The sequence below is a fragment of the Mustela lutreola genome, chromosome 9 (genome assembly GCF_030435805.1).
Source record: "Mustela lutreola isolate mMusLut2 chromosome 9, mMusLut2.pri, whole genome shotgun sequence".
Classification (NCBI taxonomy): domain Eukaryota; kingdom Metazoa; phylum Chordata; class Mammalia; order Carnivora; family Mustelidae; genus Mustela; species Mustela lutreola.
The window spans coordinates 104,756,048-104,783,687 of NC_081298.1; the positions used below are offsets into that span (position 1 = coordinate 104,756,048).

The 27,640-nt window shown below is 42.4% G+C and overlaps 1 protein-coding gene and 1 long non-coding RNA gene across 4 annotated transcripts in view; one reads left to right on the top strand and one right to left on the bottom strand.

The window, feature by feature from the left end:
* Positions 1-658: 658 nt before the first annotated feature.
* Positions 659-5,542, bottom strand: LOC131808102 (uncharacterized). 3 transcript variants are annotated; one of them, XR_009344676.1, is made up of 4 exons: positions 5,308-5,542; positions 3,835-3,950; positions 1,735-1,860; positions 659-1,272 (listed from the first exon to the last, which is right to left on the bottom strand). It is a non-coding gene; the product is annotated as an uncharacterized LOC131808102 (long non-coding RNA). The 3 variants fall into 3 exon arrangements; XR_009344677.1 differs by lacking the exon at positions 1,735-1,860 and having other exon boundaries at positions 5,308-5,536; XR_009344675.1 differs by lacking the exon at positions 659-1,272 and having other exon boundaries at positions 1,281-1,860; positions 5,308-5,535.
* Positions 5,543-27,314: 21,772 nt separating this feature from the next.
* Positions 27,315-27,640, top strand: part of DNAH6 (dynein axonemal heavy chain 6) — a 227,482-nt gene continuing 227,156 nt past the window's right edge. The window contains exon 1 of the mRNA XM_059188231.1: positions 27,315-27,454. The gene's annotated coding sequence lies outside the window, so the exon portion shown is untranslated. The remainder of the gene's footprint in view (positions 27,455-27,640) is intronic.

Genomic DNA, 27,640 nt, shown 5'->3' on the forward strand with positions numbered 1-27,640 from the left:
GCAACTCTGGCTCAGGCTTCAACACTCATCTCTGGTCAACATTTAAATCACCTGGGGCTTTGAAGGTTACCTTTTTCACTGGGGCCTCATAGATTTGTGCAGTGAGTAAGAGTGTTAGGCTTTGGGGCACCTGCATAGCTCAGTGGGTTAAAGCCTCTGCCTTCGGCTCAGGTCATGATTCCAGGGTCCTGAGATCCAGCCCCACATTGGGCTCTCTGCTCAGCAGGGAGCCTGCTTCCTCCCCTCTCTCTGCCTGCCTCTCTGCCTACTTTTGATCTCTGTCTGTCAAATAAATAAATAAAATCTTTAAAAAAAAAAAAAGTGTTGGGCTTTCAAGTCTGATATCCTGACAGAAGTTTAAAGGATCTACATGGACCCACAAGGACGCACACCTTCCAATCCATTCTAGAACATTTTCTAACATGCCCTCCAAATTATTACTTCATTCTCTAGGAAGATGAACCTTTATTTAACTTCTTTCATGGTTAAAGCAAAAACAATATACTTGTTTGTTATAAATTTTGCAGATAATTTCTACTTTGGGATTTATTCTTTTCAGTATCTTTTAAGTGTTCTCCAAGGTTAACATTTTTATAACCAGAAAAAAAAAATTGAGTTTTGGTTTTTTATGGATGAAATGTGATTAGGACAGACTATGCAAAGCTCTCCATTAACTTTAATATTTTTGTCTGGTAGAGATATAGTTTCTATCCAGCAGAAAACTCAAACCCTCAAAGTTCATTACTCATGTCCACCTAGTTCTGGTGAAGGGGAACAGCTCACAAACATGGAACAGAATATACACAGGCTTCACCATCCCCATCCAGAGCTCATATGTCTGCCATGGCACACACAGCAGTATCAGCCTGGAATTACCACCTCATTGCTCTCTGAATCTCAGATTCCTCATTTATTTTTAATGAAGTTCAAGGAGTGACTCGTATGCTCTGCTTCACTCCCCATATGCAGAAAACAGCAAGGAGATCTGACATTCTGTTCCTCTTGATGCTTCCGACGGTCTGAAGGGAGCAGGAAATGACCCAGCTGGCTGTTTCTGACAGAACTAGGTGACAGCTGTCCAGGCTGCTGCAGTCCATGTTTTCAGGCAACACTGACTGCTAAGCCTCCTTCTCCTATCAAGCAGTGTCCCAGTGATCCTGGAGTACTGGTTGAAGACTAGCCCACCTTGCAGATCCACCATCCTCTGCTTCTGGTCACCCCCAATTCCCAGTTGTCCCTCCTCTCCACCTTCCTCTTAAAAGAGGTCACATCCTGTTGATGTAGAGAAAGATGACTTACTTAGAGTTCAAAGTCAACGGCTGAAATCCTTGGTGCAAAATGGTTTATTAAAGCACAGAGACAGGACCCATGGGTAGAAAGAGCTGCACCTGGGTTGTGCAGGGTGGCTGATATATACAATGGGGTTGGGGGAGGCACTTTCATTTGCTAAAAAGCACCTACATGGCCTTGCCATTGTCAAGGTTGTTTTTCCCCTGTAGCAAGGCATTAACATTAAGACAGTGGGGAGATTCCTGGAAGATGTCACATGAGTCCCACCAAGGAGTGGGGGTTGCAGGGTGTCAGCTTCTGCTTTGTCTTCAGCCATCCTTCTGTTAGCTAGCTCATTAACCCCCTGAACAATTTTGACCCTGAAATCTTTAAGGCTGTTGAAGGTAGAAGGTCTCATCTTCTGTGATATCTTCCTGCTGAAATAGGGCATAGAGATGTCCCTACCTATAGGTCAATACTGGGGTTACAAAAGGGCAAGGCAGGTGAATCCAATGCTGTCAAGTCTGAACCTCCTTGAGTAGAAAGGATCATTCATTAGCTGGAAGTTAGGTCAGTGAAGGAGTCTTAGCACTAAGGAGACAATGGAAATAACAGAGTAAGGTTAATATTGTAACTGAGAAAAGAGAAATCTGAATAAGAGAGAGCTCTGATAGTTGACCTTTGATAATTTTCCTCCAGTCCAAGAGTTTAGAGCAATCCCTGAAGGGGAAATATTTAAAGCGCCATTTTAAGTATTCATGTCAGTCAGAAACCCAGAAGTTTTTTGTGGTAACCTGACTGTATGCACAGCATCCTGTTTTTATGCTAGCCCAAGTTTCACCTTGTGAAACAATTGAACATTTAATGCCATTCAATTATGTAGAATGATTTCACACATTTATGTTACTTTATTATTTAGTGGAGAGATGCTCTGAGTGTCATTTATGGCTTTGACCATGTAATTAAGAGTTTCTATGTGTCAAACAACATTCTCCAGTTTCAAAGAGGTAACAGAGATGGATGCTAGGTGATTACACCAATGTAACACAAACTGTGCCCACCACTGTTTTAAATTTGGAAAGTTAGCTGGGTTGGTAATGGTTTTAATAAAGTGCCTGTGCATCCAGGCAAAACCCAGAGTACAGTGGCCTGTCCCGGCTGGGGGAAGCCATGGCCTCAAGTTAGAGTGCCATAGCCATTAGGTCCCAGCCAGGAGCCAGCCATATAATACTGGGGCTCTTTGAAGTGTAGTCAGGATTTCAAGGGCTACTCAGTTTTGGAGGGCCATTCTTTGAACGTGCAATAATTTTAGGCCCATATTTGATTGGGGAGTTGTGGCTTGATAATAGTCCCATAGTTGGAGTCAGTATAAATATTTAAGGCTCTTGCCAATTGCAAAGCACAGCTGGGCATTATTAACTCTGCTCTTGGGGCAGACATATTTGCCAGTAGGGCTTTGGCTTCAGTCTATTAGACCATAACATACCCAGCTTTTCTTATCCCTTCCCATGAAACTACTGCCACTAGTCTTAATTAAGGAGGAATCACTGGCAAATGGGGGAAGACTTGTTAAGAGATAAGAGCATCCCCAAGTCACCACCCAGTCCAATCACCAGGAAAGTGGGATCATCCAATCTATTAGCTCCACAAGCCCATAGTTAACCCTTTGGAGTGGGGTATGCTCTGGCTTTCAGGGAAGGATTTTTGTCATTCCAGCCACATAGAATTGGTCAAGGTGCTAGTGGAGTTATACAGCTTTTGGGGAATCAATCCCATTTCGAGTTGTTCAAATAATCATATGCCCATGGGGTGCTGTTATTATCCCCACAGAATGTAAAGCACAAAGATGGTCTATGAGCTATTGTGGCAATTTCTCTGAAGTTTACCTCAAGTTGTCTAGCTTTAGGTAAACAATGAGCATTTAAAGACAATCAGAACTAGAATTTAACATCCACAAAGTGTGTTATTGAAACAATTTTTTTCCTCTCTAACCCTTCATTTCCAGAGATAGCCAAATCAAGACTAATTTGTTTGCCAAACAAGCACAATTTTAACAAACTTGGCATAATTATTTACATAAGCTTAGCAAAAGAGTGATTGATCATATAGATCTTTTAGAATCTGCTTTGCTGGAACTTTTTATAAGGAATCTCTAGGTTGAACTTTTAGTAGCCTCTCCAGGCCAGAAGCCAAGCAGGTACTTGCCTGCAATCCCTGTAGAGTTGGGCAGATTTCTCTTTACTGAGATTCCCAAAGTATCTTAAGGTTCCAGCACCTGCCAGGAAGTGACATTCTTTACTCAGCTGGTGAGGCTGCTGGGAACTCTTAGGCCAGGTATCAGGCCAACATTTCCAAGGGACTTTATGACTTCAGGTTTCATAAAGTCAACCTTAGTTCCTTAAAGCTGTTTAGTCATATCCGAGTCTATGCATGTCTCTGAAGTATGACATTCCTGTCAAAGCCTTGATAAAATAACCAATGTTTCCAATGGTGTCCTGTTATAAGGAGAATAGATTCTTATTAAACTTGTGCAAATGGCTATGATTGCCATGGAAGCATACTTACTGAGATCTTTTGAATTTCAGAGAGTTCAGGTAGAGAGAAAGGTTGAATGCTTTGATCTGTTTACAAATGAGTATTTTCACATTTCTGTAAGTCACAGATCTTAAAGGTTCCTTAGCCTAGAGGAGCAAACATTAGAGAATCAGCAATGTTTTAAATCAGAGTCACAAAAAACTCAATTTTTTCCAATTTAGTTAATCCTGTGTTACTGTTTCTTGTTTAGTTTGAACGCAGTTTTAGTTCTGGAAATTCTAAGCCATTTCAGTTTTATTAAAAAAGTAATTTAAAGAACCTGTATTTGCCTTGAATCCCTTTTTATGAATCTCCTTGAAGATGAATCTCATTTTACAAGAGAATTCAAACAATTATAAATGACAAAAAGCTCAGAATGGACTTAGTTAAAGATCTGATGACATTAGAGTTTACAGTATAGCTGGCAAGGAAATGTGATTATTTCTCTGATCCCTAACACTTCAATATCAAGTGGTGACCTTACACTGAAACTTTAGGAATTGCCATTTCTAGGATAGTTATAGCACTTACCCCAAGTTAATCTCCTAAGCCTTATTTATCCTTTAACAGTACTTCCAGAGTAACTTAGCAAAGCTAATAAAAAGGCCTAATGAGTTAGAGAGACTTCATTTACAATTCCAATTTTGGGAAAGTTTAAAACCTTTAAGTTATATAGTACATGCCTGAATAGGATTACAGATAATTACAAAACATTTTTATTTAACCAAAGTGACAGTAAAAGATTTGAAAGGCAAATATGTAGGACTCTATAGATGTTAGCAAAACTTAGCTTCTTTAATATTGAGAAGTTTTAATCAAGTAATGGAAGACCTGATAAAAAACAAAACATAGAAACTGGTTTTCTGAGCAGACAAAAGAGAAAAAAAAACAAACAACTTGGTTTCCCATTTTCTTATCCAGAGCAGATGAACAATTCAGGAAAACTTGTCTTTTGAACAGAGAGAATTTCAATTTTATACCAGTGTTCCTTTAAAACCCATTCATTTCAATCTTAGTCCATTATGATCACACCTAAAATTATTTTCCGAGTATTTCCCTTCGCAAACGTTGTACAATTTTCTTTTGCATTCAGATTTTTGTTCCATGCCAAACAACCATCTTATTTAGGACAAAATTACCTTCTTTTCCAAACAACCATCTTATTTAGGACAAAATTACTTTCTTTTACCTTAAAAAATGCATTCCCATTCCTTTTATCTTTCTTAGATACCTCCTACTTTTTTACATAGAGTTGCTTCCCTTATTATTCCCTAAATAATTATATTTAGTAGAATTTTGCATTCTTTAGAAACCTTAGTCTCCAGTGAAGACTAAGTAGTGACCCTTTGTGAACTGCTACACCAAAACTTTTAGACAGCAGGCTTGCATATCAGTTGAGCAAAACATGTTTAACCAACAGACTCAAATATCCTTAGTTCTTTGCAATAAATTAAAAGCACTTACCTACATTCAGTACTCAGAGCTGTAGCACTTTACCCTATTTGGAAAAGACCTAGATGTCCAATGAATTCAATCCCATTTCTAATCCAATAAGAACTGTAAAGTTTCAGGTTACCAAAGATTCTGAAAGCTATTTCAACAATTACCCACAAAAACTTTGATGAGCAATCACTTTAGTCAACATTTTACTAACAAATTGCAACAGAGATAACATGAGCTTATTTGACCTTCCGTAAACCTCCACAGAATAAAATTTCCACGTTTAGTGCTGGTAGCTTTAAGGACATGTCTATTTTAATTAAACCAAGAAACCTAACTTCGTTTAAATATTGAATGATGTTCTACCCGGATCCTCCCCGTTTTACCCGAGACACTGGTGGGGAAATCTGGAGTAGGCGGTTTTGGTGATGGTGTGAAGAGGAGGGGGAGCCATGTGCCTGAGGCACCGAGGATGGTACAGAGCCGGTTATGCAGGACTCCCCCAACATGGTGCAGAAATGGGAGAAGGGGATGGGGACGCAGAGAGGCCACGTGCTGCCAGAAGGCAAAGAAAGATTTCCCAGTCCTAGAGCTCATCAGCTCCAACAGAAGAGCAGATGCCATGTTTTCCTGCCAACAAGGCAGGATAGACAATCCATATTGGGCCAGAGAAGACAGGGAATTTCCCCAAAACAAAGGAGTTTTGGTAGCTGCTTGGAAATATTCCTTAAGGTCCCTGTCCCAAGGGAGACTAATCACAGTTGGCTCCAATGACAGACATCAGCCCAGGAAATGAGAGAGGGAGAAGCCCCCACATCTCTTAGGGGGAACAGTGAAGAGAGTAAGAGAGTCAGAGTCCCCTTTGCTAGGCATGGCATTTATTTCCTCCAGCAACCTGGGTTTGGTTGGAGGCTTATTTAGATAATTATCATCCAATGTCAGGAGAGAGTTTACTAGCCAAATATGTTCTCCAAGAGGCCATTGGGGTGCTGGTGTAGAGCAACAGAGGCCTAGGTATAAGCAATGAAGGTACCCCAGGTCCATTTTCCCGGTTTCCTGCAGAAGAGATCTAACTGATAGATCCCACTGAGGCCTTGCAGTGTTACAGGAGATCAGTACTTCCCTAAATTTTGCAATCTGAATTGTCTCCAGTGGGTTACAAGGCATCCCAAGGGAGAATCCTTGGGGACTGAAAAAACTCCCATGAGGGTGCTAGAGGGAGTCCATTACCAAAGAAAACTCCTAACTCCTAAGTGGCATCCCACATGCAGGATATGTCAGAGGTTCCTGGTGTCAAAGCAATCCAAGGCATCCCTTAACAAAATCTCTATGATCACTGCTGCTGTTGAAGGCCTCTGTAAGATGGAGGGCACCCTCCCGCAGCTTTCCCATCGCATTCTAGACTACAATGGGTGCTGGCGAATGGACCAGCCTTGCCTTAAAGAACCTGCCATTTTAAGCCCATGGAGAACACTAGAAAAGTTTTACAGGGGGGAATTAACCAATTTTGTAATCTAAATAGTATAGGACATTGACAGAAAACAGTAAAGGTAGAAATCCATCATGATTCTAAGAGATACCCCAACACATGTGGGCCTTATAGACAACTTCCCTAGGAAACAGTTCCCAGTTGTGTTTTTTTTTTTTTACATTTTTTTTTTAAAGATTTTATTTATTTATCAGAGGGGGGGGGAGAACGAGCACAGGCAGACAGAATGGCAGGCAGAGGCAGAGGGAGAAGCAGGCTCCCTGCCGAGCAAGGAGCCCGATGTGGGACTCGATCCCAGGACGCTGGGATCATGACCCGAGCCGAAGGCAGCTGCCCAACCAACTGAGCCACCCAGGCGTCCCCCCAGTTGGGTTTTAATTCCATCAGGTACTGGTTTCATCTGGCTCCCAATGGAGGTCCTGAGGCCGGAAGTGGCTAGATGGGGGATATGAAGGGAATCATATTAGATCAGTCAGGAGAAAACCTTATAAGCACAGGAGTCTCAAGATCGGCAGCCATGCTAGTTATTTAGGTGGCTGTCCCATGCCCAAGATAAGATGACTTTATGTAAGAGAGGCATCAAGTTTCTGGGTCTTACTACCATACTGGCCAGGGGAATAACTTCCAGCCAAAAGTCAGACTTTCCCCTCCCCATAGAGTAGCCATGGGCTAGAGATTACAGCCTGATCAACTGGTATGAAAGTGCTCCAATAAGACCATACTCCTTGAATAGCCCCTGAAATGAGAGTAAAGGAAAAGGAGAGAAAGAACTCACCAATTTTGCACTGAAACTGTGTTCAGATAGAAAGACTCAAAGCCCCACGTTCAGGCGCCAAATGATATGGGAAAGATGACATGAAGTTTCTAAGCCAATGCCAAGAAAGAATTTTTATTTTATTTTATTAAATTATTTTTATTAACATATAATGTACTATTTGCCCCAGGGGTACAGGTCTGTGAATCGTCAGGCTTACACATTTCACAACACTCACCATAGCACATACCCTCCCCAATGTCCATAACCCAACAGCCCTATCCCTACTCCTTCCAACCCTCAGCAACCCTCAGTTTGTTTTGTGAGGTTAAAAGTCCAAGAAAGAGTTCTTGAGATGTCATTGGTGCAAAACGGTGGCTTAATTAAAGCAAAGCACGGGGACAGAAACCATGGGCACCAGGGCTGTGAGGGGTGGCTGATTATATACTATGGGGTTGTGGGAGGTAAGGAAAAAGGGAGGTTTTAAAAGAACTTTCATTTGCTAAAGAGCAACTACAATAGCCTTGCCATTGTCAAGGTGGTTTTTTTCCCTGTAGCAAGGCATTAACAGTAAGACAGTGGAGAGATTCCTGGAAGATGTCACAGGTGTCCCACCCAGGAGTGAGGATTGCAGGGTGTCAGCTTCTGCTTTGTTCTCAGCCAGCCTCTGTTCCCTCCTTGCTGTTATCCCAGGGAGGTCCACCCTACCCACCTAAGGGAAGCTGTTTTCAAAAATTCCCGGGTGATTTCTTGCATCTGCCTTTCACATGACAAAGGTGGCAATTTCTCTAGATAAAGAAGAGGTGAATATTGCCCCCACACACACATACACACCTTCATATATTTAATCTCTGGGGAGTACCCCTCTTGTACAGCTTCCACAAACCATATGTTTTTTATATAAAATATAGATAACACCTACCTCCCAAGCTTATTATAAGGAATAGAAGAAACAGTATGTCCAAAAAGCACATGGCACCCTTCCAGACACATACAATCTCCCCGGTAGTGTTAGTTCACCTTCCCTCTGACCCAGTTAGTTGTTTTTATGGTGGTATTGGAGCTGACATTTAAGTAATGCGTCTGGATAAAATAGATGACCAAAAGTTTTGGATCATCCTGAAAGTGACATAAAACCAGACAGGCGCTTAATGTTATCAAGCTACTGAATATGATCCACTCATTTTTAAAAAGATGGGGTGCCTGGCTGACTCAGTTGGGAGAGATGTAACTCTTGATCTCGGGGTTGTAGGCTTTGAGCCCCACGTTGGGCACAGAGATTACTTAAAAATAAAATCTTTAAAAAAAAAAAAATAGGGCTCCTGGGTGGCTCAGTGGGTTAAGCCGCTGCCTTCGGCTCAGGTCATGATCTCAGGGTCCTCAGATCGAGTCCCGCATCAGGCTCTCTGCTCAGCAGGGAGCCTGCTTCCCTTCCTCTCTCTCTGCCTGCCTCTTTGCCTACTTGTGATCTCTCTCTGTCAAATAAATAAATAAAATCTTAAAATAAATAAATAAATGAAATGAAATGAAAAATAAATAAGAGAGTGTGCAATCTGTTGCCTCCTGAGGAAGCTGACGTAGGTTGTCTTCCTGGAGCCTGAAGCCACCTGGTGAATCTATCCAGCCCCCCGTTGTCCTCACTCATGACAGGAAGCAACAACCCCAGAGTCCCAGCCCTGTTTTTTTCCAGCAGCTAGTGTATGGATGCAGCTCCTGGGGCAGACCTGAGTGTCACTTCTCAGGGTCTGGCAGATGTGGCTGAATGGCACTCGAGGTTTTGCAGTCAATTTGTTCTCATTGTCAGAGGCAATCACAGTGTTCCAAAAGCACAGCTTCTGGCTTCCGTGTAGAGGCCTGGGAGGACTTCCATACCACCCTCCACCGCTGTTTCCCTGAAACAAGTGTTCAGCCCCCAGGAGGAAGCAGTTAAGAATGCAGGTGTCAGACTGGAAGAGGGGGTGGGGGGCAGCGAACACAAAACAGTGAGGGCAACAGGTTTTGTTTTGGTTTTTTTTTTAAAGATTTTATTTATTTATTTGATAGACAGAGATTACAAGTAGGCAGAGAGGCAGGCAGAGAGAGGAGGAAGCAGGCTCCCCACCTAGCAGAGAGCCCAATGCTGGACTCGATCCCAGGACCCCGGGATCAGGACCTGAGCTGAAGGCAGAGGCTTTAACCCACTGAGCCACCCAGGCGCCCCAGGGCAACAGGTTTTATCTAACTCTAGGTTCTTCTCACATTCCTTTTTATTCTGAAAATTAATCAGAACTGGTTAAACCAGTCATCAAAAACAATATGCCAAGGAGAGTGAAGAGAAGTGACGTGCCCTAAGTCATAGATTTAGAATGGAACAAATCAAGGAGCATCACCCACATCTCTTTACCTTGTCGCTCTGAATCAGAGCAACCGCTGCAGCCAACAGGAACCACAGGGGCATTGGCTCAGGGATGCTTCTTCAAGATCAGAACTATCAGAATCTCACACGTGAGGCATCTCAGGAATTTATATTTTTAAAAAGCTCCCTCGATGATCCTCATGTAGCCTGGGGCATATGGGAGCTCCCTGCTTTGGACCAGTAGTTCTTAGGAGTTCATACTTAAAATCTTGTTTATACTCTTTATGCCACACACATCAGGAAGGCCAGCAGGTACTGAGGACAACAGAATGTTGCAAAGAGAAACAGTGTTTCAAAGTGTTTACCAATTGAGAAACAATTAGAAATTTGCTCATGTTTGGTTGTTCTCTCTCTCTCTCTGCTGCCCTCCCCCAACTCCCATATACAGTCCTCTGGCATGATCATGAGAGGACCAGAAAGAGGACAGCAAAGTCTTTGGGTTTGTTGTTGTTGCTGTTGTTGTTTGTTGTTGCTGTTGTTGTTTTAACTTTTATTTTGAAAGAATTACAGATTTACAGGAAGTGGGATGATAGTTCAGGAAGGGCAGGATGCCATGTTACTACGGAATGGTGGTGAAAGTTGTGGCTTCCCACTTGACCAATTCTGACACCATCCAGGAAGGGAGGGGGAAGGGTGCCTCATTATTGCTGGATGGGGGTGGAAGCCCATCATCCCACAAGGCTTTTCGGGGAGGGGGAGCTTTTATCATTACTGAGGAGGAATGAAAGGGCCAGCTCCCCACCAGGTCTTCTTTGAGGGGGCCTGGGGGACCTTGAGCAAGGATGGAAGTTTAGGTCACCCCCTTGGCCTTTGTTGACAGGGGTGGGGATGGGCCCTGTTTTTTCTCCATGCTGCTTGGCTGGGGTAGAGTACTGTCTTTGTTCAGAAAACTATAGAAGAAGACTATAGACTGGGTAGCTTATAAACAAGAGAAATATATTTCTCTCAGTCTGGAGGCTGGGAAATCCAAGATCAAGGGGCTGGCAGAGTCACTGAAGAGCACCTTGTTCATAGACAGATGTGTCTCTGTGTTCAAAAACCTTCAGTCACCATAGAATAAATGTTTATGAGATACTAAGTGCTAACAAAGAAGTTAAAACCATGGTTTTACACAATATCAACCTGGTGAGATAAAAGAAAATATTTTATCTTAACTGCTGGCTCTTCCCCCCAAACTCTCTTTTCTGCCTCATTTCCCATTACAGACATTAGTTTATCCTACACACATTTTTACACTACTCAATCTCTTAAGCATATCCTAACATTTTCACAATTCTGTGACTTGTACCTTCGATTTAATATAAAGTAAAAGGACCCTGATATCTTGAGAGGTCATCAGTAGGGAATAAGCCTCAAATGATAGCAAAATAAATGTGAAATTTGAGGAAAATGTAAGAAGCCGTTGAAGTCTCCCCCTTGATGTAAGAAAGATGTTAGGATTCGAAGCCGATGGCCAAGAAAGAATTCTTGAGTTGCTGTTGGTGCAAAAGGGTGGTTTTGTTAAAGCATGGGACAGCACCCATGGGCAGCACTGGAGTCAGGAGGACTAGCCCATTATATATTTTCAAGTTGGGAGGCAGTTAGGGACAGCACAAGCCTCCCAGGTATTTCGGCAACAAGGTTTCCAGGACCCTGAGGGGGCTAGCTATTGTTAGGAAACCATCATTTATTACTGTTTAGTAAGCCCTCAGTCAGGAGACCCTTCTGATGTATATGGGTGGGTTATATGCTTGGAGGATAATTGCCAGCATGTAACTTGGGGGGTAGAGATGAAGGAAGTTTCCAAAGAATTTTTATACGTTAAAGTAGATTTACAAGATCATGGGTTGGGGAGGCTAAGATGGCCTTTTGTCCTTGGCAAAGTATTAACATCCAGTCTGTAAAGGAACGTCACTCTGCCTGTTTCAAGAATTTGTCAATGGGCTGTAGGCAGTAAGGAAATTTAATAGTTTTTCTTCTGCCTTTGTTTCCCACATTACCCTGACACCCCATAGTCAATGCCTAAGGCTACCCCTTTCCAGCTGTCCCCACCCCTCAGTCCATAGGCTGCCTGCCCTCTGTCACTTCCCACACCTTAAGCTGCCTGCTGCTTATTGTAACCGTTGCCACTGAGTGCCACTGAGGGGAGGGAAGGAGGGGAAGAGCACACTGTAATTGCCCAAGACCTGAATTGGCCTCACCACTTTGAGCTGGAAAAAGTCAGGAATGGGCCTCCAAAGGGACGTGCCTACAGTTTGATAACTAGCTCAATTATCTTGTCTGCTGGTTAATAGCTAAACGGGTTGCCTCCTTTACTGCCCTGCAGACTTGGCTATCTTCCAGGTTTGCGTGGCTGTTTGCCTTTCCCATGGCAAGAAGGGAGTTTTCTTTCACTGCCAATGCAATATGAGAACAAAACATTGAGCAGACAAAGGACAAATATACCGAAGGAAACCTGTTCCACTAAACTATCTGGATTCAGTGTCCGAAAAGGAATTTAAGGATTAGAACCAATTATCACTCGTTCGCTCAACAAATATTTATTCTGGATCGCCTCCGGGTCTGGACCAAGGCAGGGTGCTGAGTTCAATGGTGAGCAAGGAGGCTTTCTGGACAGGCTCCAGCGGGGAGCGCCAGAGGAGCCAACAACAGCCGGACCGCAGGTGGGACCTTTACCGTAGCTTCCCACGGGTTTTCATTTCTCTTTTTTTTACTCATTCATTGAGGACAGAAGTAGCAGATATGACCTGGGGGTTAGGAGACCTGGGATTTGGGTCCTGTTATGGATGAAGACTCTTAAAGGTTTAGCTTTCTGTATGCATGAAACTTCCCCATTTGTCAAACGGTAACATGCATTTCTGCCTCGCCTATATTGTTCAGCACTATTTTGAGGATCAAATGTGGACAATAATAGAAGATGCTGAGTAAATGGATATTATCACGTTAGCTAAATCTCTCCATTCAGGCACCCCAGTTGTATCTGGCCCTGCCTCTGCCGTATAATGAATGAATGAGAAAACCCAGCTCATCCCTGACAGCTTGAGAAACAGCCATGTTATCCACGCCTCACAGCCACATGGAGTCTGGTTCATATTGTATCCCTGGGTGACAAAAAGCAATTCTTGCAGAGCCAATGAGCCATTGCCTCTGATCCTTGGATGGTGCAGACAGAACCCAAATTTATTTCCTGCATGAAAGCCATAGACAACGCTGGAAAGATTTGTTGCTAATTCCCAAGCACTTGCAGACACTCAACAAATGATGCTAATGATACTGGCTATGAATTAGGGGCCTGAAGTCTGCCCTTGATGAAATCCTGCCAGACTTTCACAAACGGGATTTGAGTCCATTGAAAGCAGCAGCTAGGGAGCAAAGAACAGCTGCCTTTCCCAAGTCAGCAAGGAGAGCTGAGGTCAGCCTGATGCTGAGCTCTTTGGACCTGGCACCATGTCCCTATTGATGACGAAAACTGCAGAGAGCAAAGTACGTCTCTGGGGACAAACATTCTATTCTAGGACATCATGACCCTCTGGGATATTTATACGGGTCAAACCTGTCTTTTTAAAGGGGTTCTGTTTCTTGTTTTCTTTGTTAACTGATACCCTCTAAAGACCCCAGCCCACTTTTATACTCAGTTTGGAGAATAGACATGAAAAGAAAATTGTCCCAAGAAAATAATCCACATGATTATCATTAGTTATTTAAATATTACTTGAATTCTTAGTCTGTCTTCTCCCCCTAGTAAGAGGACAAGAGCTACATTTTATATTTACATTTCTTCTGAGTATCCGCCTTCCTACATCTCTCCCTCCTCCCAAACCCCCACTCCTACCTCTGTGGTATGTACACAACAAGCAGTCACTAAAAGCTGGAATTTAAAAAAAAATATATTATTTATTTATTTGAGAGAGTGAGAGATCGAGCACGAGTCAGGTGAGGGGCAGAGGGAGAGGGACAAGCAGACTCCCCCGATCAGGGAGCCCAACATGGAGCTCAATCCCAGGACCCTGGGATCATGACCTGAGCTGAAGGCAGATGCCCAACTGACCTAACCACCCAGGCACCCCAATAATTGCTTGTTAATAACTGAATGTCCTATTCTTCCAGATAAAAACATGAATGTTTATAATAGCCAGGAAAGTGGAGACAACCCGCATGTCTATCAGCTGATGAATAGACAAATAAAATGTGGTATATCCATACAATGGAATATTCTTCAGCAATAAAAAGAAGTGAAGTACATGCTGCATCATGGGTGAGCCTTGAAAACACCATGCAAAGTGAAATAAACCAGTCCCTAAAGACTGCATGCTGTATATGATCCCTTTTATATGAGATGTCCAGAATAGGCCTATCTATAGAGACAGAACTAGATGGGTAGATGCCTAGGGCTGGAGGGAATGGGTTGAATGGGGATGAGTAGTAAAGGACATAGGGTTTCTTTTTGAGGTGTTTGTAAAGGTTCTAGGATGGACTGGTAATTGTCGCACAATTCCGTGAATGTACTAAGAACCATTGAATTATTCACTGTTAGTGACTGATTATACATCAATAAATGTGTTACTTCAAAAGAAGAACAATGCAGACATCTTTACAAAGATGAGCACAGAAACACAAGAACTGGTCTAGATGCCCAAAGGTAGGAATACCAGGCAGGTATACTCGTTACCTGTGGTGGCAGGAACACATTATCTCCAACTTAGTGGCCAAAAAACAACACAAGTTTATTTTCTGACTGTTGTGGAGGTCAGCAGTCTAAAATCAGGGTGTTGGCAGCACTGTATCCCCCACAGAGCCTTGGAGAGAGAACCCTTTTCTTTTCTGGCTTCCACAGGTCACTTCCACAGGACCTTGGCTTGTGACCCTTCCTCTCATCTTCCAAGTGTACCATATCCTACCTCCGCCTTCTTAGCACTTCTTTTTCCAACTCTGACCCTCCTGCCTCTCTTATAAGGACCCCTATGATGGGCCCACCCCGATGATCCAGGATGCTTCTTCCCCTGGCAAGATCCTTAACCACATCTCTGAAGGATGCTTAGACTTGTAAAAAGTCACCAGACTGCTTTCTGAAGTGACTTCCTTTTTGGATTCCCACCAGCCATGTGAGAGCATTGCGGTTCCAGCCATGTTTTCAGTGTTTTACTTGGCTCACTTGGGTTCCTGTAGCAGGCACACTTTCCCACGTGGCACCTTTCTACCTTTTCTTTGCTGTCAGTAGAACTCTCTGGGGGTTGGAGGGGAGGCATAGTAGGTCTAGCCTGAGGTAATGGATCATGATCATTCCAAGTCACTGATGACAATCCTGTTCCCTACCCACTCAGCCTCCATTTAAGCGAGATGTAATCTTTGGCCCCAGTTCTGGCCAATGAAATGTAAGGAGAAGTATTATCTAATAAAGAACCCTCTGGGAAAGCTTTTGCTTTCCTACTATAAGGAGATCTCTCTATATATGTATATCTATGTAGATATAGATATAGATAAATATAGGTATGTCTATCTATATCTATATTTATATCTATATCTATCTATCCTTTGACTTTACTTCCTTATTTCTGTCTTGAAAGTGGACATGATGGCTGGGACTGCAGCAACCCTATTGCCATCATAATGAAAAGGCCAAGAGAATCATAGAAACACCTATTATCCATGACCCCACCCCATCACCCTATTTAATTAAACAACTGTTGATGTGGTTTTCTGTTACCTGCTATTAAACACAATCCTAATGGATCTAGCCTCTTCCCTTCACTAATATGTGGAAGGCAAACACTGTCAATGCACAGCATTTTCTTTTACCTTCATCTTTGTTTTGTGGCTCACATAATCTGTCTTTCAGACAAATTGCTCTAGAGTTTATTTTCCAGAGGATCCTGTTGCGACAGATAATGAAAAGTAAGCATATTCTGGGTCCATCACATTCAATGAAATTTCATGTATTTTTACCTTCATGAGTTGTGCAATCCTTATGTTAAACAGGGAAACTCAGTTGACTTGGAAAGTTGACTTGGAAACTCTCTGGATATAGAGTACAGATTAAAAAAGTACACCCATAGAAAAGGCAATACCATTCATGAGGCCCACCAGTTGATTGCAAATGAGGAAAATCTATTCAAACTTGTGCTTTTTAAAAAAGTGTTGGAGTTTATTGGCTCATACAACCAAACTTTGGAAAACACAAAAGTAGCCTTAGAGTTGATGGATCTTGGCACGAAAAGCCACTAGGACTCCAGACTTAGAGTCCATTTTCCATCTCTATGTGATCAACTTTGGCCCTCCCTGTCCAGAAAGGAATATGGCCTCCAGGAGCTCCAGGCTCAGCACCACAGCTAGCGAGGAAGAGAGGATTCTCTCTCAGACCCAGTCTTTGCAATCCAAGAGAAAGACTCTGATCATCTCAACTTAACTCATATGCTTACCTCTCAAGTTGATTTTCCTATTTGAATGTTTTCCTTTCTGTCTGTTGTGTGAGAGATCTTCCATGATTTGTCTGGTAATCCTTAGCTGTCTGCTTAAAGGGAGGGTCTAAAAACATGCCTGAAACCTCCACACACCCAGGTGGGACTTATTCACGGTGAACTTCACCTCAAAGTTGACTTGACTGGACCACTTAGTGGAAGAAGCTCCCCTCTCCATATATTCAGGTCTTTCCCCTTAGGCTGGTCAGATTCCTCAGAGATGATTCTCCTGGTTTCCTGCCTGGAAGTGTCTAAACTAGGGTAACTAACTCATCCTGGTTTGTTCAGGACTGTCCTGGTTTTAAAACTGAAAGTCCCTGGGGTGCCTGGGTGGCTCAGTGAGTTAAGCCTCTGCCTTCGGCTCGGGTCATGGTCTCAGGGTCCTGGCATTGAGCCCCATGTCGGGCTCTGCTCAGTGGAGAGCCTACTTCCCCCCTCTCTCTTTGCCTACCTCTCTGCCTATTTGTGAGCTCTCTCTCTCTGTCAAATAAATAAAATCTTTAAAAACAAAAAAACAAAACAAAACAAAAAACACAAAAAAATCCCCCAAAACCTGAAAGTCCCTATCCTGGGAACATCTGCAGTGCCAGGAAAATTGAGATGGTTGCACAGGCTATGCCATTATTCTGGAAGTTGAGTAGTGAAAGAGGGTTGGGTGATCTCATCATCTTGCATGTACACATTCAGGTAATCCACTATTTTCATTATGATACCACACCCCCATAAGCACCTAGTCTAGACCCCTTAGTCTAGAGACCTTCTGTTTGACCCACTCCAGAGAATAAATTTCCAGTCTTCTTCTGGGATTGGGGAAGGTAGAACAGACCCATAGAACTGACCACTCCCTGAAAAGCAATCTCCTTATTCAAGTCCCTATTCCCAGAAACATCCGGTACCAGCAATTCCAGAGTCCTTGGGGCATCCATAATGTGTATCAAGTTGGTTATTATCTTTACCCACCATTGTTTAGAATCTACCCTTTTTGTGTTTGTTTAATCACTTATCATTCATAATTCTGCTTTCCAGAGTCCAATTTTTTTTTTTTTAAGATTTTAGTTTTCTTTAGATGAGAGCCATAGCAAGAGAGGGAACACAAGCAGGGGAAGTGGGAGAGGGAGACTCAGGTTCCCGTGCAGCAGGGAGCCAGATGTGGGGCTTGAACCCAGGACCCTAGGTTCATGACCTGAGCTGAGGAGAGATGTTAAATGACTGAGCCACCCAGGTGCCCCTCCAGAGTCTAGATTTTTATAGCTATTGTCCCATCTCCCATTCTCCTAATTTCTCTGAGTTTATAAGTTGAAAAAATCCTTTTAGTAGGGCTTTAGGGGGGAATGAAAGCAATTAGGTATAGTCAAAATGCCACATTTGCCTTCCAGTCTACAAGAATAATTTTTTAAAACACTTTTTATCCAAATATCTCAGTGCCTTGGGGAATGTAGGTCTCAGAGCTCCCTGCTGTTATCCACTGCCAGTCACTATCTTCTGCCCTTTGAAAGTACAACTCACAGACTCTTTCTTACTGATTTCGCATCCTGTCTTAACACAATAATAATAATAAAAAAGATACAGACTATAAAATCTCAATAGAGGCAAAAGTTGACAGCACTGAGAAGTTCCCTGAAGACTTGCCCTACTCAATGCTTATACTACAAAAGCAGCCATAGAAAATATGTAAATAAATGAGTGTGGCTATAGGCCAATAGCACTTTATTTTTAAAAACAGGCAGCCATTTGGATTTTACCCATCAGACAGTGTTTGCTAACCTCTCTTCTACACTCTCAAGATTCCGGTCCCAATTCCAGTGTGTATGGATTTGTTGGGAGAAATCCCACACCAACACAGAATTCTGGGACATCCATGGGTGTCCCATGATTCATCACAATTCATCACACTATTTACCTGTCAATGTGACAGATCCCACAGGTTAAGGACTCAGTCCCACAAGACAGCTCAATCCCCACCTGGGCTCTAGCCACAGGCCCACGTTATCACTGTGCCCTTGATATACCAGCTATACCCTGGAGGTACCAATTGATAGGTCCCCCCAAAATGGGTCAGTGATCAAAGGAGCAAGACTGATACAAAGTGAAGTTCAAGCAAAGCTTTATTTCGCGCCAAGCATTGAGAATCAAATCGACTGGCCAAGGCCGTCTCTTACAAAGAGGCGACCCCTCCCAGCCTCACAGACTAACTTTTACAGAGCGAAGGCCATGTGGTTGAGCCTGGCCACACACAGGGGGCCAATGAGATTGCAACACACAGAGAAAACTGCACAGTCCTGCTCGGTCACACACAGGTGGCCAATTGAATTTCAATTTACCCAGTAGATATTTGAATTAGCCTATCACCTTGGTCAGAATTGGCGCCCAAAAGGTGGGGCCCACTCTCCTTGGTAGCTAGGGAGACAGTATGCATGCCCCACTGATTGGATGTCTCTACCTGGCCTGACCCGCCCTTGTATTTGGGCTTTGCTACCTGGGACTGGTTTCCCAAACTTGCTTTTAAGTAAGTTCCTCTGGGAGGGGCAGGGTCAATCTAACTTTACTGCATAAACAACAAAATGGCTCCCTCTGGCTAAGTAGGCCCTTACACAATGACCCCTTCCTGAAGTTCAGTTAGTTTGCTGGAGCAACTCACCTAACTCAGAGAAACATTTTACTTACTAGACTACCAGTTTATTATAAAAGGATGCACCTCAGGAACAGCCAGATGGAAGAGATGCCCAGGGCAAGGAAAGGAGAAAGCATGCAGAGCTTCCTTTTCTCTCTCTGAGCATGCCACCCACTCCAAATCTCCAAGTGTTCGCTAACCAGAGAGCTCTCTAAACCCTGTCCTTTCAGGTTTTGAAGGTTTTACTACATAGGAGGTTTTACTACATAGACGTGATTGATTAAATTATTGGCCATTGGCAATTGATTCAACCTCCAGCCCCTCCTACCTTCCCCAGGTGTTGCGGGGGGAGGGGGAGTTGACTAAGGTGAGGAGGGTAAGGGGGTGGGGGAAGGTGAGACTTAAAAGTTCCTTTAGCGGAACTAAACCTTTACAATTTCACTTAGGAAATTGTAAAGGTTTGAGGAGCTCTGTGACAGAGTGGGTGAAGACCAAATATATATACACACACACACACACATATATATATACATACATGAAATATATATATTTCTTATTATGAAACACTTATCACTTATATATAAATATATAAATTCTTATTATAAATCACAATATCACAACTATATAGAGACAATACACATATACAAATTTTATACTATATGTATGGACTTCATGCCATATGCCTTTTTTAACAAAATGGGATAACACTGTGCATAATATTCTGAAACTTGTATTTTTACTTAATATGATATTTTGAGTACATTTCCCCATGTCATACATACAGCTTTGCTTCATTGTTTTAGTGGCAACACCAATTTAATGTGTACCATAGTTTCAGTATTATATTTAATTTAAATGTGGCTTTAATACAAATCTGTGTGCCATTGGTCAAATATTTTTAAGGTAGATTTCTGAAAGAGAAACCATCTCCAAAGGGTATACATAATTTTAAAAAAATCAAGAAAGTCTGCAAAGATTTTCTTCAAAATATTGTGCCAATTTGAACTCTGATAAGAACATTGGCCAGGCCCAGGTGATTTAAATTCCTGGAGTGAGCGTTGTAGAGTTAAGGGGTGGGGCCCCTGACTGACTCAGTCTGTGGAATGTGCTGACTCTTGAACTTGGGGTTGTGAGTTCAAGCCTCACGTTGGATGTTGGGTGTAGAGATTTAAAAAAAAAAAAAAAAACACACAACTTAAAAAAAAACTTTTAAAAAGTTAAAAACAAAACAAAACAAAAACTTAAAAAAAAAGTTAATGTCATCGTTATAAATGCCAGGAGATCTACTATGCAAGTGAGACAAATGGTCCAAGAAGAAGTTGACATGGGATAGCCTTGGTAGACACAACAGCTTCAGGCCCAAAGATGGATCAAGGGGTGGCTTAGTGAGCCCAGGCTGCTGTGACAAACTACCATAATCTTATTGAACAGTAGATATTGATTTTTCACAGTTCTAGAACTGAGATCAGAGGGAGCAGGAGGAGTTTGGTATGTCCCCCAAATCCCCCCCGCCATGACCTCCCCATAGCCACACTGAGGGTAGAGCTGTCTCTGCTGAAGAATGTGGTCCTAGGGAAGTGGGAGCACAGGCCCCAACCCCCTCAGCCTCAGACTCCCATGGTGGTCTCTCTGAGCTCAGGACACTGTCAACAGTCACATGTAAATGTGTAAATGACCTGAGGTTCTGGAACCAACGGCATTAATTTGTTTGCTGATAGCTTCTCTATTATTCACCATTTAACCAAAATCCTGACCAATGTCTGATTTCCAGGAAGAAAAAGGAAGCATTAATAGAATTTCTAGATAGAGGAATGTCATTTTCCTTCTATGCTCATTGTGTCACACCACATCTAGAAACTCACCTGCAGTTCTGAGAGCCATTTTTCGGGTAGAATTACTAGGCGTCCTGTAAACATATCCTACATAGACTAAGGAGACTGGAAGATTGGGAGACAGGGATTCAAAGAAGGAAGATTGAAGGAAAAACATTTCTGCCTTCAAGTATTTGAAGAGATCATAGGAGCAGTTAGCAGAACAGGCAAGAAGGTAGATTTTGTCATCTACTTAGAAAAGAATTTTCGGACAATTAGAACTTTCCAACCATGGCATAGAAGTCGTATATTTCCGGTAACTGGAACTGATAAAAAGTGACAAGCCTGTCTTTCTGACACCATTCCTGCCTTGTGTATCCAGTAGGGCTACCAGACACCCATTCTGTTCTCTCTAACAGCACTACTCAGATTTACTATGTAACATACCACCTGGGAATTATTAAAACGCAGGCTGATTCTGGAGCTCTGGGGCAGGACCGGAGATTCTGCATATCTAACAAGCTCCCACGTGATGCCACCAAGGCTGCGGGTTTGTGGATCACATTGAAATCACAAGGCTATTTCAAGCAATGGCTGAGGCTTCCAGACTTAGTGTACATTGAAATCACCTGGGGAAGGGGCACTAAGGGGGAAAAAAGGTAATGATGCCTGGGTGTCTCACTCAGAGACTTCAGTTAGCATGAGTGTGGCCTGGGCATCAGCGGTTTTCAAAGCTCTCCCAGTGGTCCTAATACACAGCTAAGTTTAAGGACCACTGCTCTTGGCCTTTCAAAAGCATTCAACACTGGCTCAGAGATTACTTCCGTAAAGATCTTTAATTATCTGGGGTTAGCGAGGTCTTCTTACTCGTGCGTAGTTAACCCAGGTTTAGCATTTTGGAGGAAGACTGTGTAGTAATTATTAATTCTCATAATTTGTGGAACATTAGATCACAGAATGCCTCAAGTCCCTCCTAGATCTAAGATAAACGACTGCACTGATCATAATCTCTGGTTGGAAACCTCCTTTGGCAGTACATTCATTTGACCACAAGATGGTGATAAAGTAACAAAATATGATACAACAAACCTCCAAGAAACTGGGCTGCCAGTGACCTACACTTGGAAAGCGTATAGTTTCCAGCTCAGACAGGCCACTGGTCACAGTCTCCTTTGAGAATCTGACAGCTATCAACAAACATACACCCACCCAATGTGAATACAGGTTTAAGCAGTTCACAGACCTTGAAGTTAAACTGCAGCCAAGGCTAACGATGAGTTACTCCCTCCCATCCCATCTCCCCATATAAATTATACGGAGCCTCTAGCACTCCCACCTCCATCCAGCTGACCTACCTCCTGCTTCAGAGAGAAAGAGAAGAAATCGAACCCAAACAGGCCAATTTACCTAATGCACTCCCTCCCACGTTCCTTCCATCTGCATGGAATAGGGTGCTTGTCTTTTTGCAGAAAGCTAAAGCCTCCAGGAGTGTTCCTGATCCCCTTGCCCTGGCCTCCAGGCAGGTTCATACCCCCCCCAAGTGCTTATATTTTCTTGTGCAAATTTTAAAAATACAAAATAAATAAAATAAAATAAAAATACAAACGCAGTATATGTTTTTTATTTTTAAATATACAGAAAAGCAAAGGGCATAACAGAAAATACCTGTGAATCTCATAAACATTTATGTCTAGATTCCAGATAGTTGCTGATATACATTCTGTGCTTATAGAAATATGATCATGTTATGCAAACTGTTTAAGACCTGACTATTTAATTTAATGTAATTGAACTCTTTTAATCTTCATACATTTTCACTGGCAGATATGATTCTTAAACAAACACATTCATTTGATTCATCTATAGGGATTTTTAAGCATTTGGATGCCAATTACTAAGATTCTTATAAACCAGGTCTGGTGTGAAGCCTGGAAATCTGTATATCTAGAAAGCCTTACTTGAGCTTTTGAAATGTAACACTAGCATATAATTTGTAATTCAATTTTATTGACTTATAATTTACATACAATAAAATGCACACATTATAAGATTTACTGTTCCATGAGTTTTGACGAGCTTATACACCCCTGCAACTGCCCAAATAACCAAGATATAAAACAATTCCATCACTCCAAAAAATTTCTTTGTCCCCATTACCAAGCCTATACCCCAGTCCTAGCTCCAGGCAACAACTGATCTATTTCCCCTCACTACAAATTAGATTTATTTTTCCTGGAGATTCATGTAATTGTAAGACAATAGGTACTCTTTTGTGTCTGGCTTGTTTTGCTCAGTATAATGTTTGTCAAACTCAATGAGTGTTGAATACATTAGTTTGTTCCTTTCTATTGCTGGGTAGTATTCCAAGGTATGGACATATCAAAATTTGCCTATCTACTCAGCAGCTGGTAGACATTTGGATTGCTTTCTAGGCTTTAGCTATTACAGATAAAGTTGCTAGGAACATTCACATACAAGTCTTTCATTTCTCTTGGGAAATACTTAGGAATTGATGCCTGGGTCATATGGAGACTGTATTCCCATTTATTTGGCAATTTGTTGGCTGTATGCCCTTGGGAGAGTAAATTTACCTCTCTGAAATTTAGTTGTAAATGGGATTATCAACCCAGAATTTTAAGCCCAGGATTCTCTATCACAAGATATTAGGGAATATTTGGAACAATAAAAACAAGATGGCAAGCTGGCTTTTTATAAGCTCTGAAAATTAAGACAGTAATGTGTTTTTATGAGTGTCTACTATAACTATAATTTAGCAATAAAAGCATTATTGAATAACTAGAAGTCTAATATTGGGTTACAAATAAACAAGGAGGGATCTGTTAGGGATGATAAGGCTATCTGGGGAAACGAGTAGAATGTGACATTAGAATTGTGCTCACAGACCCAATGATGAATCCTTGGAAAGCCACATGGCTCCTGGCTTTCAAACTCTCCCCACCTCCCTACAATAAAGCCTGTTTCTTTCTAGGCCTGCTGTTTCTCACTGTGAACTCCAGGCTGTGTTTGCTGTGTATAGCAATGTTCCTATATACCAGGTAGATGTTTGTAACTGAACTTGCACAAGACCACCAATCAGGTCCTCAAATGAATAAAACAACTTGTCCAGATCCTCTATGCTGTATTCCGCACTCCCCAAAGGTCACTCAGAGACCAGATACTAGAGCTGGGATATTTCCTCCACCCCTCCTGAAGCGCTGGGCTGGCATACTAACAGGATCTTTCTCCTTGCTTCTTTGGCATCATCACTGGTCATCATCTGGTCTTAGAGTTTCAACCAAACCTTTTCGGAGCTACCTGGCCCCTAACTTCCTGCTTATTAAGAGAATATTAAAAAAAAAAAAAAAAAAGACTTGTTACTGTGTATAAAGCACTACCATGTGTCTGTCTCCTTTTACATGTGTTTGATCTAAAAATTCTGAAAGACAGATTGACTGATACAAGAAGTCTGCTCAAATTCAAAACTTCAGAGAAATTGGTTTTCTACTGGGTGGTTTTATAAGGTTGTGGAAAACATCCTGACTTTTTAATTCTTTAAAAGATTTTATTTATTTATTTGACAGAGATCACAAGTAGGCAGAGAGGCAGGCAGAAAGACAGAGAGAGAGGAAGCAAGCTCCCTGTTGAGCAGAGAGCCTGATGCGGTCCCCAGGACCCTGAGATCATGACCTGAGGCTTAACCCACTGAGCCACCCAGGTGCCCCCAGCATCCTGACTTTAAGGCCAAAGGCATCCTACTCCTTGAGAGTTAGTGAGCAGTGGTTTGAAAGCAGGGGAGATAAGCAAGAGTGCTCTGCCCAGATCCAGGATTCCATCACAGCACCAGCCCTGCTACCCTTGCTCTACTTTTATTTTTTCAAATCACCACAGTCCTCAGTGATGCAGCTTCCTTTCTACTTCTGTTTTCATTTCATTGTGGTTTTTTTTATTATTGTTGTTGTTGTTTTTACCCTCGAGGTTTCCCTTATTTCTGTAATCTCTGTAGTACAGTTAAAATACTGTGCCTTGGAATTGATCCAAATATATGAGTGTTTTGCTTTAGGAATTTTTCAGAATATTGTCCACCATAGAGCCAGGAGAATTCCCTGACTCAATATTCTTGCTCCACAATCTTTCAGAAATTTAACTATTTAAGTTGATAGATCTGAATTTGTATCTCACCTCGGTCACTTACTGCCTCTGGAGTGATTTGGGTAAGTCACCTAATGTTTTTAAACATCAATTTCCCTATTAATGGAATAGGTACAATAATACTAAAATCATATTAAGCTGTTGCAATGATTAGTATAATGGTGATAAGTACTTCACAAAGCACCCAGAATATAAATCTTAAACTGAATGCTCAATAAATTTTAACCACTTTCATTGTTAAAGATGTGACCTTTTGTAACCTAGTTCTTGTAAATCTTTCATAGCCTAGTTCTTCAGCTATGACATGAAAATTTCAGGCTCATTGGAATTATTTGAGAGAACAAATGCAAAGTACCTAACATAATACTTGGCACATAGAGAGCATCCAGTAAATTGTAATGATTATTATTTATAGTAACTATGAAAAAAGTTAACAGGATATACATAAAATTCTCGTCTGCACTAATTTAGTAAATATTAAGTTGATAATAAAGATATCTCACCACATTAAAAAATAACCTTGGAAAGTTTTGATAAGTAGCTTCTAATATAGCAATTCCCTTACTAAACTCTGTGTGTCAATGTCTTCCAGCTCTCACTTTCCTTGGCTCTTAGAGTGTTCTCTGCTGCTTAAGGTAACATTAGAATACAATCACCTTCATCAACTTAAAAAAAAAAAATTCTGGGGCTGAGAAGCAATGGCCATCATCTCGACTACATAAATGTTGAAGGGAAACGATTAGAAGATCCATTGCAGGGGCGCCTGTGTGGCTCAGTGGGTTAAAGCCTCTGCCTTCAGCTCAGGTCATGATCCCAGCGTCCTGGGACGGAGCCCCACATCGGGCTTTCTGCTCAGCAGGGAACCTGCTTCCCTTCCTCTCTCTCTGCCTGCCTTTCTGCCTACTTGTGATCTCTGTCTTTCAAATAAATAAATAAAATCTTAAAAAATAAAATAAATTCTATTCTTCCTTTAAAAAAAGAATATTCATTGCACATCTGAAATGAAAATCATTTTATAAATGTATCTAACGCTGTATATTCCAATTTTATGTTTTGATGTATTGGGTTGGCTTTAAATTTTTTTTGATTACTAGTTTGTATAAATTATTGTATTTTATTGGCTCTGATTGGCTTTGTGTGTAACTTTCATCTCTTGTGAATTACTATTTGAGGTGCTTTTTATTTGTTTCTAAACTGAAGTTACTCCCTTGCTGTTTCCTGTATCTGGTTAGGGATTAGGAGAACTGTATTCTAAGTCTTGTCTCTGCCATGACTAGCTGTCTCACCTGGAGTAAATCACTTGCTCTCTCTGGGTCTCAGTCCTTATTAATCAAATGGAGGAGCTGGATTAAGTGGTCTGCAATCTCCATCTTAGTTCTATCGATACGTGATTCCCTACCCTGTATCTAGCATGTAAAGTACCTACCTGGATACGCTAAGATTGAGAAAATGCAGGTTGTATGAGATAAGCACTTCAGATACGGTTGGGATTCAAAGCAAGAAACAAATCTCAAGGTTAAAAAAAAAAAATGGTGGGGGGGCGGGGCAAAAAGCACAAAAGACGGTAAGTTCCAGCTGTGATCACTCATTTTGGACGGAGGCTGAAAACCAGGACTCTTCCATCTGGTGTAACATTTCCTCAAGGCAGGTGAAAGTGCCGCTGCCCCTATCACCAACTGGGATAAGACATCTTCAGAAAGTAACCTGGATCGGGCTTCGGAGGGGTCACCCCCACAAAGCATTAGCAGCAATCTTTCAGGGACTTAATTAGGTGGCCCTAAATGCCAGAACAAGATCCAGAGTCTGCGTTGGTACGTAGAGCGCGGGACTAAGTAACATGCGCTCCTGCTGTGCCTGACACTAGGTTACTCTCCAGGTGGAAAAGAACATTCCTTGAAAGGTCACGGCGGAGTTTGAGGGGAAGAACAGCCCACGTTCCTTGACCCATAGACGCTCCGGGGAGGAGGCCGGTGGGTGGGCCAGAGATGCTGGACGGTCACTCCCCTGCCCCTTTCGAGAGCGGAACTCGAACTGTCTGCACAAGGCACTTCCCTCTCCGGAGATTCTTGATTCTTCTAACTTAGGAAAAGTTAGATTAAAGGAACCGTCAGGTCAGTCTCGTGCCTCATGAAAAGAAACAAAAGATTCCCGCAAAAATGAAGAGCTGGCCACCTCCTTTGACCGTTCTGCCGGCAGCCCAAGCAGTGTTCAATTGCCTGCGCAGAGGGGCGACCACGCAGGTGGAGTGGGTGTTCTCCACCAACCAGCGGCGTAAGAATATTTCGGAGGCATTGATTGGCTCAATTGGCCGGCGGGCTCAGGGACTCAGAGCTGCGGTTGGCTGAGGCGTTGCCGTGGCGACAGGTCGCGCACAGGCGCATTGCACGTCGGTAGAGGCCTGGTGGCTGCTAGGCAACAGCAAACATTCCGGATGGCTACAGTCAACTTTCTACTAACAGCCCTGGCTTTGCTGTCTCTGGAGACCCTCGGCAGCGGCGGCTGTCGCTACAGCCACCTCGGCTGACTTGGTGAGTGCTGAGGAATAGAGCTGTGGGGCCAGACTCCGACTTCCAAAGTCCGCTTGGCTTTCGGAGCGCATAGGATAAGGCTCAGAGAAGCAGAGAAAGTGGCCCTTTATTACCTACTTATCCTTTTAGAGGGTTGGAAAGTGATGAATAGATGTTTCAGGAGACTTGTCCAAGATCTGCTCGATA